This window comes from Neomonachus schauinslandi, chromosome 2 (genome assembly GCF_002201575.2).
Source record: "Neomonachus schauinslandi chromosome 2, ASM220157v2, whole genome shotgun sequence".
Taxonomy (NCBI): domain Eukaryota; kingdom Metazoa; phylum Chordata; class Mammalia; order Carnivora; family Phocidae; genus Neomonachus; species Neomonachus schauinslandi.
In genome coordinates this window covers 135937430-135958382 of record NC_058404.1, presented here as the reverse complement: position 1 = coordinate 135958382, position 20953 = coordinate 135937430, and positions in this window count along the sequence as shown.

The window sequence follows — 20953 nt, the reverse complement described above, 5'->3', positions numbered from 1 at the left end:
CAAAGTACTTCAGTTTGTCTATATCTCTTTTAAAATATGATACTCGGAGCTCAACCAAATAATATAAATATGATCTAATCACCACCAAATACAGCAAAACTATTCATTGTTCTGGACATTTTTACTACCTTAAATATAGTGTAATATTTTATAGGTATTCTCATGGCCCTTATCTATTGACTTAGATTGAATTCACAGTCGGTGACTTACTATAGTTGCTTTGGATCGTGGTTATTTTTAAATGTGCCTCTTCCTTCTTGTAATTATAAGTCTTTGGATTTATCCGAAAGCATGCATTATTCATCTCTGTAATCACTTTGCTCAGCACAGTGCCTCTTGTGTAGTTGGAGTGTAATACATGCTCTACCTTCAAACCGACATTGTTTGGAGTGATTTTCTAAAGGTGTATTTTCCTAAAAAGCCACAGCCAAAACAATGACACCATTTTGCCTCTTTTATTAAGTCATAAAACTTTTGTCTACTTGAGTTATTATCAAAAAAGGATTTATTGAAACAATGTTCTGCTAAGAGAAGATGAACTTTAAATTTGAGTTTAAAACACCACGTGAAAAATAGACTGAACTTTCTCCATGATAGAATGGAATTTATACCTCTGCTTTTTAAGGAACATGTCTGAACTCAGCTTTGATCTCTTGGAGTCTCTAAGAACCCTGTCTCTGCATTTTGTTATAATTAGTTTCTAAGTCAGCTGAGAGTATGCTCTTCTCATCTGTCTTCCTAGCAAGGCTCTCTCTTAATACAATGCTGAGAATTAATGCAAAGTGACTCAAATGTAGTTTCCAAGAGCAGAAAGATTGGATATTCCAGGGGGAACATGCATGCCATAGTAATTTTTAGGAAAAGTACTCAAGTGAAAGAAACATCTGAATAACTTGAGAATATTTAAACATGAATTCAGCTTTTCACTTGCATCTAGATGACAGATGAGGAATATGGCCTAGTGTTCATCTGCAGTCAAGAAACCTAGAATCTCCACATTAAAAAGATCACAATAGGCCCTCCAATCCAACATTTTAACAAGACTCCCCTCCAAACATCCTTAACCATGATGAGTTTGTCTCTGAGAACTGGCAGCATTTAGGATTACATTAAACGTGTGTGTGTGTGTGTGTTTTAATCTCTCCTACTTCCAGAGTTGAGATTCTTCGGCTATACTGGATTTAGGATCATCTCTGACCTGCTTCCCTGACTGGTGGTGCATTTAGAATGAATCATTCCCATTTCTTCTGCTTTGTACTTTATTCCATGTGCAGTTTTTCCTAGAGACAAATTATTTGTGAATCACAATGAAGATGGATCTTTGCCAGGCCAAACTGATTAGAGCCTCCCTATATCATTTCAAGGCACCCAAGATGAGTCTATTATTATTATTTTTTAAAGATTTTATTTATTTATTTGACAGAGAGAGAGATAGCGAGAGCAGGAACACAAGCAGGGGGAGTGGGAGAGCGAGAAGCAGGCTTCCTGCCGAGCAGGGAGCCCGATGTGGGACTCGATCCCAGGACCCTGGGATCATGACCTGAGCCGAAGGCAGACGCTTAACGACTGAGCCACCCAGGCGCCCGAGTCTATTATTTTTAAGGACAGAGGCAGTAAGAACCCAAAGTATGGCCTAGGGAGGGAGTTTCATGTTAGAATACTAAAAATCTCTAAGACCAGGCCACTCTCCCTCAAGCCACCATAAGTAAATACATAATCTAAATCAAAATATTGTGTTTGCTTCATAATTTTCCTAGTTCCTAGAAACATTCCTTCCCATAGCACTTCCTCTGTCAAAATTCTAGAGTCCTTACTAAACAGAGGCTTCTGATTCATTTACAGATACACAAGGCACTTTCATTAATGTTACAAAGTTTGTTGTCACTAGAAGCAGGTATTGATATAGTTGGAGGGCTCAGTTAAGTGTAGATTATAGATACCATTTATGACACTGAGATTTCTTGTCCCTTCTCTGTCAACTTCTCCATTCACATTAAATTCTGCTGGGTATGGGGATTAACATAAGAATAAAAAAAATAAATAAAAAAATTAAAAAAAAAAATTCTGCTGGTATTCCAGGTTATCTCTATGATGCATAAGAAGTGATCATCAATGTCCCTGCTGTTTCAAAGATGAAAAAAGAAATTAAACACTTTCTGAACATCCACTATTCATTCCACTATATATGAAGCTTGGTATTGTCTAGGTTCTTTATGTACATAATCTTAATTCTCTAGAGATCACTTTCCCTCTGAATGAACATAAACCTATCTATTCCTGAAACAGTTGTCACAAAGATGAACCCATAGATCTCTAAGTGCAAAAATTTTGAGCCAACTCTAATGTCTTCGGGGTTTAATGCCAATGTTGCTTTTAATGGTCTTCACACCATTTTCAAGAATGAATAAGTAGCTATTTGTTTTGGGCACCTCAATAGTAACTATACCAAGACCCCTAGTTTATAGGACATTAGGAACCAAAGAAAGAATGGAGAGAAATTCATTTTTAAATACAAGTAAAGATAGGGGTGCCCAGGTGACTCAGTCGGTTAAGTGTCTGACTATTGATTTCAGCTCAGATCATGATCTCAGGGTCATGAGATCAAGCCCTGCGTCAGGCTCCATGCTCAGTGCAGAATCTGCTTGAGTCTCTCCTTCTCTGTCTGCCCCTCGCCCCACCTCAAAAAAAATTAAATAAATATATATAAATAAACAAAAGTAAAGATAATAGTGGTTGTATTATGCTTATTAAATAATTTAGCAAATAATGGTTTGTGTATGCCAGGTACAGGGTGAGGTCCTGAGTTTCAGAGGTTTAAAACAAACCTAGTCTCTGCCCTCATGGAGCTCACAATGAAATATAAAATAAGACCATTAAACAAAAATCAGAAAATCTGGTTTCCTATCCTGGTTTTGCCTCTAACTACCTTGAATAAGTAGTTTAGTCTCTCTGGGCCTCAACTTTCCTATCTCTAAAACGAATGAATTGACTAATACCAATTCTTTGATTTGTATTTCTATGGATTTTAATTTTTGCCTTGTGAAAATTGATTTCATCTGCTTTGCATTAGGTATCTTCCAGTTCTTTGACCTTGTGATTTCATGAGGTGATGTTGAAGCATCTTTCTAGTGAGGAACTGTTATCAGTTACAGATCTTATTTATCTCTCTTTTAAGAATTTCTAAAAGGAAGTTTAAGAATCTGGCTGGCAATTAGAATAGCTTCTGCTAATCCAGTCCCTTGGTGTCCTGGTAGTTTTTGCCCAGCATTATATTTTAGTGTTGTTATTTATGACTCTTTAGTTTTTTTAATTAAGTAATTCTATTCCTTATCCAGCCAATCAAGAATAATTTGGGGCACAAACTGTTCATGATATGTAATACTATATATGCCTATTTTATTATCTGGCAGTCTTACTGTACATATAAATTTTTTACTCTTTTCTGATGTTACTGTCTTATGAGGCTTAATAAATATTTTCCTTGGCTTTCCTTAATAAGTGTTCTGTTTCCTTTGGGTTATTAAATAATTAAAATATACATTATAGTGGCTAAGATCTTTTTTTTACTTTTCAAATTCTTTCCTTGACTCCATTTATATTTGCTGCCTCCCATTTCCCTCTCTCTGTTCTCAATTTCCTCTCTTTAACCTCACAATTCTTGAAAACAATGATCTGTAGTTTAGTAACTTCATTATGTGCTCACCTTTGAACTCTAGGATGCATATTTCCAAGTTATGCTGATTTATTCAGATTTTCTAAGCATTTTGTACCTACCTTATATTAATAGCAATTTTTACAAGGTCTTCATTACTTCCTAATTCTGCAAATTCCATATCCTTATTTATCTTCCCAAAGACAGAGTTGAAAAAGGAGTTCATTATCTCAGATATTTTAGAGTCATTATTAATTTCACTCCTTTCCTTATTTGTTAATGGCTCTACATATGCTCGAATATTTCTTTTCCCTGGTACAGTTGTAAAACACCTTCTTACTCCCTTTAATGTATTTGGCTAGCATTAGCTCATTATTCCTTTTGGCTGTCCTTCCCATTCCATTCCTGAGAGTCCTGATAGATTTTTGTATCTTATGGGGAAGTGGTAGGGGCAGGGGCAGATTCAGGTCTATGGGCTGCCTTACAAGAAAAGATGATAAATTTAAGTAGAAATGTATTTATTATAGGATAGAACTGGCAAATACTGTATTACAAAATCATAAAAAAATAACAATAATTTTCTTAATTCCCAACACCCCTAAGGCTTCCTTTCCTGCATTTTTTGGTTGTGTATTTTTTTGGTCATCTCTTCATATACTAGAGATTTTTAGTTTGTGGGGTTGCCAGACTTAGCAAATAAAAATCTAGGATGTTTAATTAAATTTTAATTCCATGCAATATTGGGAATACTTATACTAAAAACTGTCATTTACCTGAAATTCAGATTTAACTAGGCATCTTATATTTTATCTGGCAACCCTAGTAATATCATTTTCTACAAAAGAATAGAAAAAGTTTAGTTTCTCCTCTGGAATTTTTAATTTACTAGCAGTTCAGAAGTTTTTCTATAGACTCATACTTTGTTACTGGTAATGTCATGCAAAATTTTAGAATTGTCAAATTTGGGAAAACCTGTCAAGTTTCTTTCATATATGAGCTATAATATTTTGTAGAATTTCTCCAAAGATAGCTTCTAGCTCTGTCCATATTAAAGACTTTTCTCCTCCTTCAGTCACATCCTCTGGTGTGGCAACATGGGACATATCCATATGGCAGTATGAACTCTGGCCCCACGACTGTTCACTTTCTAAATATATCCCACTGAATTCAAACCAAAGGTATTTCTAACTTAACTTCCCCTTAGTCTCATCCTCAAATGTGCATGGTCCCTCTAGTACCACCTGGAGAGGAAAGTCAAGTGGAAAGAGCCAGTGGCCTTGACTGATTGTGGTGTAAAGATCTTTGGTTTGCAAATTTAATAAGACATATGTGAGAAGATAGCTTGGGCCACTCGAGTCCTGGAAGGGGACTTGAGCAAATGAGAGCTCTAAAACTTAAACTTCATTAGCTTCATGGTAAATTTGACTCTGGCAGTGATGGCTATGTGTGTGTGTGGCAGGAAAGGGAGCTCTATATCTTATTTCCCAGATAGTACTTTCTCATCTGCTCATTCTCTTCTTACTCTTTCCCTCCTCTCCTCCCCATGTGCTTTTCTCTTGAATACTCTGCTCATATCTCAGTGTGGAATCTTACTTTTTCATGGAAAGAATCTACTGGACCACAATGATGTTATCTTTAAAGACTCTTCAAACTTTCTCCCAACGTTTGGATTTTAATACATTCTCTCAATGTTCCTAATGCACCACACTCTTGATTCTCTAAACTGTGATTCTTTGAAACCTGAAAATCTTCTAGGACTGGGACCCATGAAGTCATTCCTTGCTCTGCTGAATTCAGGCTGCTCCTTCTCAGGGATATTAACTTCCTTAATAGCCTTACATTTTTAGTGGTTTTGTTTTAGTTAGGAGGAATCAATCTCAATGGGGTCCTCCCTTGGTGGGCTTCCTACTTAACACAGGGTATGACCTAGGTCCACACATATCTTTAGGGGCAACTGCATAATGAATGTTATCTGAGTCCCAAATCTCCTGGACTGTGAAACTCAGATTTTCACATCCTGTGAGGCCTTTAGTCCAAGTTTCTAAGATAGGAATTAGTGTGAGGAACACCTGCCTTTAGAATTAGGACTTTACAGCATATACTTCACTGTTTCTCACATCCATTCACTCCTCACCCTTTCATTCTTTCTCCTGTTGCTCCTTGTATACATTCCAAAATCTCATTGTGAATACACTGTCTTCAGAAATATGGGATTTATCTAAAAACTGATGTCACTATTAGGTTTTTTTTTTTTTAAGCCAGTTGAATGATTAAAATAGAATGACCATATAGCCATTTAGTTGGAAAGAGCTTTCACTCCCTGGTACAGTATATAGAATCAGTTTGAAGGAAAGTAAAAGTTGAATTGATTCTAAAACCACTGTGCTAATACCATTAATGATAGCTACCACTTATAAAGCATTATTTAATTTAATCCTCATAATAACCTAGTGAAGTAGAAATTATTATCTCCATTTTATTTGCAAGGAAACCGGGACTGAAAATCTGCTCAAAGTCATGGACATAGTACATGGTAGAAAGGGGAGCCAAATCCAGACTTTCTGATTTTAAAATCTGTGTTTTAATCACTAATACCACATATGTAACAGGGTTTCCAGTGGGACCAATAATTTTAAACTGGAAAATCTCCACTATAGAGAGTTACAAGCACTTCTGCCTTCTTGGAGGGAGACTGGCACTGGACCTGGAGCAGATCACCTTGGTGGGGAAGTTAGAACTTAAGATAGGAGGTAAATACCTGCCAAATGGTCTTTAATTCAGTGAAGTTGCCTAATTGCAGGTTATCAGACTAAGATATTAAGAGTTCTGTTTAGTATATCACTTTTGAAGAGGTAGAAAATTCATTTTTTAGGTGTCTTTGTATTTGGACAGCCTTAATCCCTTGCTCCTGTTTGTCCATTGTGCCTACTTTCTCCTTCTTGGAATAGCATGTCCTTTCCTTTGGCCTCATCTATCACCCCATGTGGTTCTGGAGGAGCTGCCTATATCCTCTCAACTGTAATGATGGCCAAGGATGAGAAAGTGACAAATAGTGGATCAGAGTCCTTTCTGGGGTTTCTAGGATGGGATGGGATGACAACTGACCTAGAGTTGTCTGCAGCCATGAAACCCTCAACATCCTACCTGCTACATGAAGGAATTTTTCCTAAAATGAGAGAGAAGCATAACATAAGGCAGAGAAAGAGGGAACCCAGATGTGACAATGGGTGAGTGTATGATATCCTTAGGGAACTCCATCCCAGAACTTCTTAGCTATATAAGTCAATCAGTTCCCACCTCAGAGTATATATTAATTTGTTTGTTTGTTTGTTTATAAAAGTCTGGAAGCCAAGACCAAACTGGCAGGAAAATCATGCAGGCCCAAGTTCCTTACCTCATGACAGAAGAACTAATGCAAAAAGATATGGATTGAGCCTAAAACAGTGCAAATTGGACCAGATTCTGTATATTGCACACGTCAATATTTTAAGCCCCAACAAGCTTGGTTTGGGGAAAGTTATTCTATTTTAATTATGTGATTCTAAGACCAGACTCCAGCCTGTGAGTAGAGGTTTACTCCTGAAAGGAATTTATCTGTGAATTGTCAGTCATCTTGTGAACAGGCTAGCACTGGGGCAAGATATCATAAGTGGCTTAGGAAAGTAGAGGGAAAGGTTGCAGGAGGAGGGCCTTTCTCTTCTCTTTGGGCTTGAGGGATGGGAGTTCTGAGAGGGACTGGACTTTGAGGCCAGAAGAAACTTGGAGCATGTTCATCCCTTGAAGTGAATTGGGGTCTCTACATGGGGGAAAACCAGGGGACAGGAAAGACACTATGTCATGGGATGTCGGTGGCTATCACCGGTAGAGGCTGGTGCACCAGGAAAGTGGTGATCTCATGATGCTCATTAATAGGAGAAGCAGCCACTGATGGTATGAAAGGCAGGAACAGAAGAACATGAAGGACCAGTTCCTGAGCATAGCCTCTGGGAAGCTCAAAAATAGCAGGGGGATATTTTGAGGGGAGATGTTGTCTAGAGATTAGGCAAGTAGGGGCTCAAGGAGAAAATAAGTATGATTTCATTTTGTATGCAAAGACTAGCAAGGAGAGGAGCATTTAGGTTTTATATAGATGTGATGTTCAATAACTAATTACTGATAGTTGTTGCTAATTGGATTTTCAGAGACCTGCCAGCAGGAAGTTCTCTTCTAAGAAGAGTATTCAGCTCTGAAGCTCTGTACCAACCTTCTATTAAACAGACTAGTTTCAATGGAATAGTGCCAGGAAATTACTGGTTTATACCATCACCCCTTGGTTGTAGCTGTCATGATAAGCCATAGTTTATGTACTTTAATTAAAATGGAGATGGTGTTCTTTAAACTTGAACTCTGAGTTGGTTCATGTAGCCGGCACTATTTTTTTTAAAAAGGAAAGTAAATAAAACTGACATTTTCATTCTTAGTATATCTAGCCCAGATTACATGTCTAAATCAGCTCTCTGCCTAAAAACTAGATCTCATTGGCACACTAATTCTTGGCATATAATAATGATTCTCACATTCAGTGTTTGAATACCCACTTTAATATTTACAGAGTTTGCAGGTCCTTTATCTTTTTTGTTCATCAGTGAACTCAGTGAAGCCCATATGGCAAGAATTATTGTTATTCCCAGTATGCACATGACACAATTAGGTTTATTTTTTTTATTTTTATTTTTTTTTAAAGATTTTATTTATTTATTTGAGACAGAGAGAATGAGAGACAGAGAGCATGAGAGGGAGGAGGGTCAGAGGGAGAAGCAGACTCCCTGCCGAACAGGGAACCCGATGCGGGACTCGATCCCGGGACTCCAGGATCATGACCTGAGCCGAAGGCAGTCGCCCAACCAACTGAGCCACCCAGGCGCCCCCACAATTAGGTTTAATTAAGTGAAGTGTCTTGCCTAAGGTCATAGGGATGTTAAATGGTGTTCCAATGTCTTTTGAATCCAGAGTCTACTCTCTTTCCATTATTCTTTCTAATTTCCTACTTAAATTTTGTTGGTGGCACTTATTGCTCATGGTGTGTTCCAAATCTCATTCTATCAAAGTTAGGAAGGCCTTTGGGCAGACCAAGACATTCACCTTGGATTTCATATATATTTGTGTATAGAAATGGGAAATAGAGCACTAAATGAGGAGGAGTTGGGTAGGACTGGATTCTATTTACATTCTGTCACATGGAGAACACAATTTGCCTTCTCAGGAATTAACTTCCCCATATAAAAAATAAAAATCCTTGACTAAGTGGTATTTAATTTCCTTCCAGCCCATGCAGATAACATTCTTCTACTTGCCATCCTTGGTTGCAGACCCCATGTTTTATTTACCTCTAAGTGTTTTACTCTGTGCCATTTATTTGCATTAAATAGTTTTACCATATTTCTAAATTCTATTTTTGAAGAAATGAGATTGGATCTAATAGAAATACCTCCAATAACCTTCATATAATTTCTTTTTATATGTTTGTATCTTGAAAACTTTTAGGGCAATCTAGCTATACATGTCCTAATATCCTTATATTCCTGTGATAATCGATGATTTTGAAACATGTTGGATTCCATTTCACTTTTATCATAATTTTTGAATCAGATTTGTAAGAGATATAGAGAAATTTACACTTCTTGAGATGGGTCTTATTTATTGGGATTACGCATCACCACAAGTCAGTTACCAGCCAACAATAATTCCTCTGCAAAAGAGCATCTTGGAACCAAAATCACACTACTCTCTCTAAAGTTTAAAAAAAAAAAAAAAGCTGTCTAAACTAGCTATATACGCAGGAGAAGCAGAGTGCTTTTGCCACCTAAACTGAGAGGACTGGATGTTATGGGCTGAATCAAGCCCCTCCAAAATTCATATACTGAAGCCCTAAACTGGTACTGGAGTACCACACAATGTGAATGTATTTGTAAATGGTGCCTTTAAAGAGGTGATTAAGTTAAAATGAGGCCATTAATGTGGGCCCTAATCCAAACTGGCTGGTGTTCTTATAAGAAGAGAAGATTAGGACACGCAGAGAGATACTAGGGGCATGCGTGCACTGAGAAAACACACCGTGAAAAGGCAGCAAAGGGTGCCTGTCTGCAAGCCTAGAAAAGAGGCTTCAGAGGACATCAAACCTGCTACCACCTTGATTTTGGACTTCCAGCCTCCATAACTGGTAGAAAATAAATGTCTGCTGTTTAAGCCCCTCAGGCTGTAGTATTTGGTTATGGCAGCCCTAGCAGAGTAATACACTGGCTTTACTCATATTTTTTATTTTGTAGTGTTAATGAAGAATTTTATTCATACTCACCTGAATGAAGTTCAACCCACTGTAACCCAGAAGCACTGTTGAGTATGTGACATGCCTATCCCACATCACTAGATAATGCTGGTTCTTCCTTTTCTCATCCCCACTTTCCTCCATTTTATACTCAGTGGCTTCCCCCTTTACTATCATCAGAACAGTGAATGATCTGAGATATCTTTTATATTTACTTATCAGCAGATTATATGTTTTAAGGTTTTTTCCTCCATTTTCATTCAACATTTATTAAGCATCTGTTATGTGACAGATGCTAGAAATATATCAGAGAACAGATCAAATGAAAGTCCCTCTATGCATGAAACTCTCATTCTAGAAATGGGAAAGAGATAAAAAACAAATAAGCAAAATATCTTAGTATTTAAGACAGTGATAACTACAAGGAAAAATAACACTGGTAAGGCCTGAAGGCATTATGAACAAGATTGGTTATGTGTGGCATCAAAATCTCTGTCTTTAAAAAAAATAGCAAGAAATACCAATGAGCAGTGAAGCAGAAATGTGGGATAAAAAGGGGCAAGGAATGGCCCATTATAAGGCTAGCCTCAAGGATGAGCTTGATTAAGCATTTTATAGGACAACTTGGTAGAAGGAGGTAAAGTCTTCCAAGATGATCCCTGGGGAGGAAGACCAGAGGCCAGGGCTACCAAGGCTCACAGTGCCCCATCACAAGCATTGAATGAGCTGGAATTTCTGGTTCTTATGATTTCCTAACCTTCAGCTCCCTTGGCTTAGTTTAACTTTATGGATAGAGGTGGAATCTTCATGATCCTCCAGCCCAAATCCTACCTGAGCATGTCAATCCCTTTGTAACTCCTTTTAAGTCAGTCCTTTATCAGTATCTGTCCTTTACTTACTAAATATGTGATTGATGTTTTCTGACAAGTTTACCACCATTTTAACCCAGCATTTAATAAATTTGTTTTGGCAGTAGATATCTCTAATTTGTGAAATAATAGGTGATATTTTTTTCTTCTTCTTACTTATCTGATTTTCTACATTTTCCACCATAAACAGGTGCTACCTGTGTAAAAGTTTTAATATATAGTGTACATTTCATGAACAAACTATAGCAGCAGAAACTGAGACACCATTAACAATCATCCACAATGCTATCACCATGCTCCACTATTTAAATTTTCTTAATTTCCTTTAAATCCTTATCAATATGCATACATATTAAAACAGATTTTGAGGAGTAGAAAGATAATAAGAACTAATATTTTTGAGGCTCTGTTTTAAACAAGGTATGTGCGAAGCACAGATGCTTCAGTTAATCCTTGTAATAAGCCTATGAGTCCTCTGTTGTAGAGATAAAGAAACTAAAACTTAGAGAGGTTAAATAACTTATCTAATATTGCACAGCCAGAGAGTGCTGGAACAGTGATTTGAACCCAGAAGTCCATGTTCTCACCACTCTATGTCATGCCTACTTTATGAACCCTGGTATAGAAGGACCTTGGTACGGTAAAAACAACTTTGGGACTGGCAGTCTGAAACCAGAATTCTAAAATATTAAGACTCTGGCCCTAGGATTCTATAATATTAAGACTCTTGAGTAAAGGTGATAAAATAGTTCCTGGACTAGGAGAAAACTTTTTTGGAGGTTAAACAGGGTTGATATGTCTGTGTGCAATCTTCAAACACTTGCTGATTGCCCCTGAGAAGATACTTATGATTCCACCATTGGCTCGTACCACTCAAATGACTTCCAAACTTGCCTGGGAGGAAATTCACCATACCTTCTTATAGGGTTTTAGAATATTTTTAGCAAACCCTTGTAAATGTGTGTTCTATGCCTGTCTTCCCAATCACAATATCTACTATGAATATCTTTGTGTCCTTAGTTTCTAGAACAGTCTTTTTCACATAACATACACTTAATAAAAATTGTATTGAATGGAGGAATGAATTAACAGCAGAAACTGTAAGGAAATGGAAGAAACAAGGCACAAAATGAAAGACTTTGAGAGAGCCCTATCCCATGAGGACATCATTGGGAACCACAGAGCAGTGAAGTTGGTGTTAGTGGATCTGGGACTAGATCCACCAACACCAGCTAGATCCATGCTCATGTGCTGAGCATGATTAGGCCAGGAGAATTGTGGTTGCCATTGATGCAGACATTGTTCTCATAGGCATCTGGCCTCAGGACACAGAGCAGTAGCTATGACAGGGAAACTTTTTTTTTTAAAGATTTATTTATTTATTTAAGAGTGTGTGTGTGTGTGTGTGTGAGAGAGAGAGAGAGCAGGGTGATGGGCAGAGATGTGAGATTAAAAGTTAGTTAGATAGAAAGAAAATCTCAAGTAGACTCCCTGCTCAGTGCAGAGCCTGATGTGGGGCTCAATCTCACCACCCTGAGATCATGACCTGAGCCAAAATCAAGAGTTGGACTTTTAACCAACTGAGCCACCCAGTCACCCCATGACAGAAAAACTTTAACACAATCTGGGCCCTGTCAGAGGAGGAGAGAAAAACTGGGCTATGACACATCTCAATAGTTCTTACGGGTAGGAATGCAAAGCCTGTCATTTGGTTAATTTTATATTAGTAAACACACCTTTTTTCCTTCCACAGGCTACTCATAGTTTTCACATTTTTAATATTTATAGTTAAAAACTTGCTTTTTGCTTTGTAATTCTTCAGAGTAGTATTTAATGGTATATTGGTTTATAACACTTATTTCTTCATGTCTAGAGCTATATATTAATCTATGTTTCATATCATTTCTATCAGTAGGAATTAGGGAATTTTACGTCTAAAAGTGATCTTTCAGGTCATCTGATACAGAAGCTTACATTTAGGGAATTTGCACTCATCTATGTTTGGACAAATTTGCATCAAGTCATGAAGCAGAACCCATGACTCTGCTTTCTGTGCTGCCACGACCACTGAAGAAATGTTCACAAGAATGTTAATCTGTGCCATGCACAGCCATGGTCTCCAGCTTTATTTACACCCTCAATTTTCTCGGAAGGAAAAACAAAATACAAAAACAAAATTATGTCTATTAATTTTTCACTTCCAACTACTAACACTGCATATCATAATGTGGAAGGAAGGACAGAGAGAGGATGGGATATTCTTGAGCTAAACGCTTTCATTAATACAGCATTACTATATGTGCTTCACAAAAGCAAATGAATTCAAAAAGAAAAATGTTCTTCCTGTTGATATGTTGAACTAGAACATTGTTTTATGAAAGATAACTATTACTTTTATAAATTAGGGAAAAAATTATTATTGTTATCTATTTTAATTACTTTTACTATTGTTGTTATCTATTTTCATTAAAAAGGCAATACCACTTAAGTAAGCCAAAAATATATTTAATTGAAAACAATTTATTATCTTCTGTTACCTTCCAATTCTTATTATATTTCCTTTGGTTTACAGATGTATTCCAAGTGCCTAGAATATGAAGTGGTATATGATAAGCATTCTTTAAATGTTCATTTGTTTAACAATTATGTGAAATACTTGTTAAACATTTTTTAAAAAGTGACTTTCTGATGGCCCAAATAGGAATCTCTACCATACTATGTGTATCATAAGAAGCTAATCATCAACCTTGATTTTCATTATATTAGAAAGTTAACATTTTTGAATCATTGATTTCAAGGATTTTATCTCTAAAAATTCCATTCAGAACAGAAAAGTATGAAGTATAAGCATGATGTTTCTTATCACGTAGATTCTCATTTGCACTGGTACTACATAGTCTTAGTATATAAAGTACTCAGTGTTTGGACTTCATGCAGCTCTGTGTGTGCATTTAAGTAAACATGGGAGAAAGACTTGCTATTTAAATAGTTGAGAAACCACATTTTGAATTAACTTTATCTCCAAACACTTGGTTTCAAAAACCTAGTCATGAAACATTGGCATTGGGGAAAAGAGAAATAGAGAGTGATTTATTTCCTTAACTAGATTTCATTAAATGTGACTGTTTACTTGCCTTTTCCATTTGTGATAGACTGACTTTTTAGTTACCGTTAATGGACTCATTTAGATTTTTTCCCCTACAGACCTTTAGCTGTACATTTCTTTTTTATCTTGAATTTGTGGTAAAATATTCTCTTTTTGTAAAGATAAAGTGACTGGAAATGTATTTTATGAAAGGAGATGTGAGATCAAAAGATAAATGGGAGGTCAAAAGAAACTGTTGAATGGACTTAAAGAAAACACCACATACACATAAATAAATTACATATATATTTTGTGTGTGTGTGTGTGTTGCTAAAAAAGAAAAATGTCTTACATTGTCATGATTTAGTCTTTCTAAGTCCTTTCATATTTTATCTTATTTGACCTTTATATCAACTCTGTAAGAAATATAGAATGGGTGTTATCTCCATTTTTTTAAATGGATGAAGAAAGAGGCCCCTTGTTAGTTAGGAGAAATGCTCTAAGTATGATTAGAATGACTCGTGGGTAGTTGAATCAAGACCAGACCCAGGTCCTATGACTTCTTCTCTGTAGCTCTGTCACTAACATCCACAGGTCCCTGTGGTGTCTGAGTGACAGTTCTCCATTTCGATGGGTAGACCTCTCTCAGCTCCTTCCTCTACAGCATGAATGGATGTCCCTCATGTCAGAGGAGTTGGGCTTTGCAGCATGATTTGCAGTAGGAAAGGGCAGATATCTGTTCTTGCCCTTTCATTTCACCTCATTGGATTAGGCCCACGAAGAGGAAATAAGTCTTTTTCATGATTAGTAACACTAGAAAAGTAAGTTCAGTATATGTTTGTATAGCCTATATTAGACAAAAAAGCAAAAACGTTGGTCTTAATAGACCTAGTGAAATATGTATTAGAGAAGAAAATGTTTTCCAGCTTAAAAATGAAAACAATAACCAGGAGATGACTGTCACTTCAAGCCAAAGACATCAAAGACATAGTGATAATGGCTGAACTAGAAAGGAGCTCTGTCATTATACAAGCATTCATTCTTTTTCCCCTTCTCTCCACATGCACTTCAATACACAATCTGCACTACCATGCTGGTAGTGCATGGTGCCTGAGGAGCTGCCTACAGATCTGATGAGAAATGGAGGTAGATAGACGCTTCAGGATCTATGTAGCTACAACCCAAATAAACATTTGCTGGAGATGGCCTGACTGGAATTCATATAGCTCTTAATCGTGTATGAGAGCCAAAGTGCTTGACAAGAGGGAACCTACTAATGAATTTCATGGAGGTGCCCCTCAGGGTTCCCTAGGCCCTGATATTACAAAAGTAAGCAATTTTCACAGGTACTGCACAGGGCCATGGCTACAGACACTTACAACTTCCATTCCTCCCATGCATTACAAAGCTTGAACCATCCATGGGATACCCAGTGTGTTGTGATACCAGAAGCAATGATTAATTTGCATGGATCCTCCAACACTCCTCACCTTTGTGATGCAAAGCTTGGTTTTCTATGATGGTTGACCAGACCAAAAGGTTATAGTCCATAACCATAGAACTGCATGGAGTTAACTGGATTATGCTCAGGATTTTCACTTTCTTGGGTAAGACACTTGTATTAGTTTTAACTCTTTGGTTGTTAAGTAACAGAAAGAAACATTCATATAAAAATGCTGAGGCGTGAAGAAGAAGAAAGCAGCCAGATGCCAGGAAAGGCCATCAAAACTAGATCTTTATACTTCATTTCTGCTTCTCTCCATGGGTCTAATATCCCTCTCTTTCTCTCTGTCTTCCTGCAGACCTATGTTTTATTCTCAATCCGCTTGGAAGGTAGAAAACTTTCCCTGTGAGGTCCCCACATTTACATTTCCTTCATTGTAATGAGCTCAAACTATCTGCCTGCTTTTCAGTTATAAACCAAATTCCTAGAAGAAAGAATGTCATTTGTCCAGCATGAGTCAAGTCCCCACTTATGGTCCAGACAGCGTGATGTACAGATATTGGCAGCTGAGGATGCTCCATGTTGACCAGGCAGGCAATTTCCAGCAAGGCAGACAGCCACTACACTCCTCTAAAACAATTACCTCAGAGTTGGTCCTCCAAGAGTGCTATTGAAACAATAATAACAAAAATTCACTTAATAATAGAGAACAAAGTGGGGTTTTTTTGGCAGGGGTAGAGGAAGAGTATACATGTAGTCATAAAATATGTCCAATTAAATGCTGGCACACATATTTAAAACAGTAGATTCTCTCTACTGAGTTTATATTATGGGTTTAATGAATTATTCTAATATATACATGTGTGTGTGGTGGGGGGGAAGAGATGAAGCAAAGTAATAAAAACAAAGAAAACCATCTCTAACATCGCCTTGGAAAGAGGAGTAAACTGAAAAGCCACCTTAAAGAAGAATGAAAGCAAATGTGATAAAATATAAGTAATAGAGCTTAAAGATTGTAAAGATTTGGGGTAAACAATGATAGGAGTTAAGAAAGTGACAAGGAAGTTTTCTTTCACAAACCAAATGTGTACTTGAACTCTGAAGCTACCCAAGGAAGGGATTCCACTAATTTCATGACTCAGGGATCCAGAGAAGGTAAAGAGCCAAACTAAAGATGATAGATTAAGGAAGAGAGGATACAGAGGGAAGTTCAAAACAGGAAGGGCACCTTGAGGTTCTAGTTCAAGATGGCAACACAGGAAGATTTTGAATTTACCTCCTCCAAGAACCCACCAAATTACACTTATTAATAGAACAATTTCTTCTGAAAAACTGAGGGCTGACTGAACAGCTACTGAACAACCAAAGATAGAGAGAAAGGCAAGAGAACAGCAAGAGAGACAGAGGCACAGTAACAAAAAGAACTCCCGCTCCACATGCTGTGAGCTGCAGTGGGGAGGGATAGTACTGAGGGACTGGGAACATAAAAAAAAACCCTCTGTCCCTGGGCACAGAAAAAGATCTGTGGTTTAAAAGAGCAACCAGCATATAAAAGAGACACACTAGAACTCTGCCAAGTGGTGGAAGAGCTGTGGGGAAGCTCTGTAGGTCAAAAGGAGTGAAGAGTAACACCTTTACATTCCCATCCCACCTGGGAAGCCTGGACCAGAACAGGATCAGGACACCATAACTGGTGGATTCAGTCCAGTTATTTCAGTGAGCTCAAAACTTTAGTGAGCCAAGGGTCCACAAGCCCACACCAGCCCTAGGTGTGCTAGGACACAGAAAAAAAGCCACGGTTTAAAAGGGCCAAAGTAGGGGCGCCTGTGTGGCTCAGTTGGTTGAGTGACTGACTCATGATTTCGACTCAGGTCATGATCTCATGCATCGTGAGATCAAACTCCCCAGTTGGGTTCCGTAATCAGCAGGGAGTTTGCTTGAGATTGTCTCCTTCTGCCCCTCCCCCCACATGCAGTCTCTCTTTCTCTCTCGCGCACATGCACTCTCTCTCTTTCAAATAAATAAATAAATTTTTAAAAATAAATAAATAATAAAAGGGCCAAGGAACTGCAGGAACATTCTCTCCCTCTCCACCTCAAAAGCCCAGACTGTAGCAGGGTCTGGCTGCCATAAGGAGCGAGTCTGGATGCCATATTTGGAGGTTCCTGAGGCCACAACTAGAAGGTCCAGTCATCACAGGGAGCTTGTCACCTCAGCAAGTAAAGGGTCCTGAAGCCCACACCAACCCAGGTCATGCTGGAGCACAGAAAAAAAGCCGTGGTTTAAAAGGGTGGAGGAACTGTAGGAATATTCTCTCTCCCTCCACCTTAAGAGCCCAGACCAGAGCAGGGTCTGGCTCATAGTAAGCTTGTGATCTCAGCAAGTCCAGAGTCCACAAGCTCACAACAACCACCCTGTGGTGCTGGGGCACAGAAAACAAGCCACAGTTTTCTGTTTTTTGTTTTTATTTGTTTAATTTTTACTGTTTTATTTTATTTACTTTTAAAATTTTGGTATTGTTTTATTTTCATTTTTTTCTTTCTGGTTTTGTTCTTATCTTTCTTGTTCCTTTTTTCCTTTTTTCTTTTCTTTTTAAGTTTTTATTTTCTTCTTTTATTATTTTATCTTTTTATATTATTATTTTCTTTCCTTTATTCTTTCTATAAAAAGCCACAGTTTAAAAGAGTGACTAGAACATATAGCCACAGCTCCAGCCAGCCAGTAAGTCACCAAATCTGCATAGGGGTCACCATACACAAGACCATTCTTCAACTTGAGGAGAAGTAGCAGTTTTACCTAATCCATAGAAACAAACATGGAAAATTAAGCAAAATGGGGAGACAGAGGAATATGCTCCAAAAGAAAGAACAAGAAAAAATCCTCAGTAAAAGAATTAAATGAAACAGAGATAAAGCAATACACCTAATAAAGTAATGATTCTAAAGACACTCACTGGGCTGGAAAAAAGAATGGAAGAACTCAGTGAGACCTTCAATAAAGAGAGAAAATATTAAAAAGAACCAATTGTAGCTGAAGAATACAATAACTGAAATTAAAAACAACACTATGGGGAATTAATAGTAGCTTAGAGGATGCAGAAGAATGTATCAGTGTTCTGGAAGACAGGGTAATGAAAAGCACATAAGCTGAACAGCAGAAAGAGAAAATAATTTTTTAAAATGAGGATAGATTAACAGAACAAACATTTGCATTATAGGGGTCCCAGAAGAAGAGAGAGAGAAAGGTGTAGATAACTCATGTGAAGATATAATAACTGAAAACTTCCTTAACCCAAGGAAGGAAATAGACCTCCAAATCCAAGAAGCTCAGAGAGTTCCCAACAAGATGAACCCAATGAGGTCCACAACATGCAGAAAAATGAAACTGGGCCATTTCCTTATACCATACACAAAAATAAACTCAAAATTGATGAAAGACCTAAATGGGAGACAGGAATCCATCAAAATCCTATAGGAGAACACAGGCAACAACCTCTTTGACTTTTGCCACAGCAATTTCTGGCTAGGCACATCTCCAAAGGCAGGGGAAACAAAGGCAAAAATGAGTTATTGGAATTTCATCAAGATAAAAAGAGACTCTTAACCATAGGAAAGAAACTGAGGGTTGCTGGAGGGAAAGGGGGTGGAGGGATGGAGTAAAAGGGTGGTGGGCATTAAGGAGAGCATGTGATGTAATGAGCATTGGGTGTTATACAACTGATGAATTACTAAATTCTACCTCTGAAACTAATAATACACTTTATGTTAATTAATTGAATTTAAATTAAAAAAAAGCAAAAAGAAAGTAGATCCCAAAACAGGAAAGAAAGAAAAACTTGTATATATATATAAAACAAAATACAATGAAAAGAAACCAAAAATAATATGTATACATTATATAACATATATATAAAAATTAAAATTAAAAAAGAATTGAAAAAATAAGAAAAAGCTAAAAAAAAATAATACTGAAAGACTAAAGAATAAAAAAACGCACAAATGCTATATATACTGTTTCCCCCAAGAGGTGAAGTTTGCAGTTCTCTATGATCAGTAAACTTGGTGCTAGCCAGTTGTTCCTTCTGGTCTTCTGAAGGAGGGGTTTGTTGCACTGATTCTTAGGTGCTCTTGCCCTTGTGGAAATGCATCTCCCTTGCTAGGGGGCCAGGCTTAGTATAAGTGGCTCTGGATTCCACTCTGTGGTGCTGTTTTGCTCCCTGAAGGCTTTCAGCACCAATGGGCAGGATGAAAATGGTGGCACCCTGCTCTCTAGTCCCAGAGCTGAAAGTTCACACCCCCACTCTTCAGTGAGCCCTCACAGAAAAGCAGTCAATCATTCTTGTCTCCCTGGTTTCTGGCCAAACTCTGTGTTCACCCAGCCTGTGATGAAGCATTTTTATCTCAGGCACACGACTGAGTTTCAAGACTCCAAATTTTACAGACCAACACTGTTCCTCCCAGGAGAGGGAGGGGTTCTTGCCATGCTTCTGCCTTTTGCTGGGCCCCTGCCAGGAGAGCAGTTGCACAACAGTGCAGTCGTTCATAGTTTATGGTAACACAGAGCAGAAAGCAGGCACCTAGACTCACTGTTTTTAGTCGGGTTCCCTGCTCCAATGCCTGGGAACTCTGCGGCACTCAGGCATTCCTGTTCTTCCTGTGACCCTGGGGATCCTGAAACCATGCTGTCCCACCTGGGATTCCAACCCACTTCACCTTTAAGTTAGGGACGTCCCCCACTGCAGCAGACTTCTAAAGTTCTGATTTTGTGCTCTGTTACTTATAATACTTTGCAGTAGCCTCTTTAAGCAGGCTCCCTCCCTTCCACCATATCCTCCAATATATCACCCTGGATTCAAGTCTCCTCACCTCCTACCTTCCAAAAAGTGGTCTCTTTTCTATTTGTAGAATTGCAGTATTTCTTTTCTCAGATCTCCCATTGAGTTCACAGGTGTTCAGGATGATTTGATAACTATCTAGCTGAATTCCAGGGACCAGACAAACTTAGGGTCCCCTACTCCTCTGCCATCTTAACTCCTCCTCCCCACCCCCGTTTTTTTTTTAATTGTGTTTGAACTTAAATACCCATCAAATTAATATGGACTGTATTTACTTAGGATGTTATATATAAATCTCATGGTAACCACAAACCCAAAACCTATGATAGATACACAAAACATAAAGAGAAAAAAAGCTAAACAAAACATTATAGATATTCATGAATCCCAAATAAAAAGAGCAAGAGAAGAAGAAAAGAACAAAGAAGAACTACAAAAACAACCAGAAAATAAATTTTTAAAATGGCAGTAAGTATATACCTATAAATAATTACTTTACATGTAAATGGCATAAAACTTCCAATCAAAAGATACAGAGTGGCAGAATGGGTAAAAAACAACCATCTATATGCTGCTGACAAAAGATTCACTTCAGACCTAAAGATGCATACAGACTAAAAATAAAGGGATGGAAAAACATTCACCATGCAAATGAAAGCAAAAAAAAAAAAAAAATCTGAGGTAGCAATACTTATATCTGACAAAATAGACTTTAAAATAAAGACTGTAACAAGAGATAAGAAGGGTATTACCTAATGATAAAGG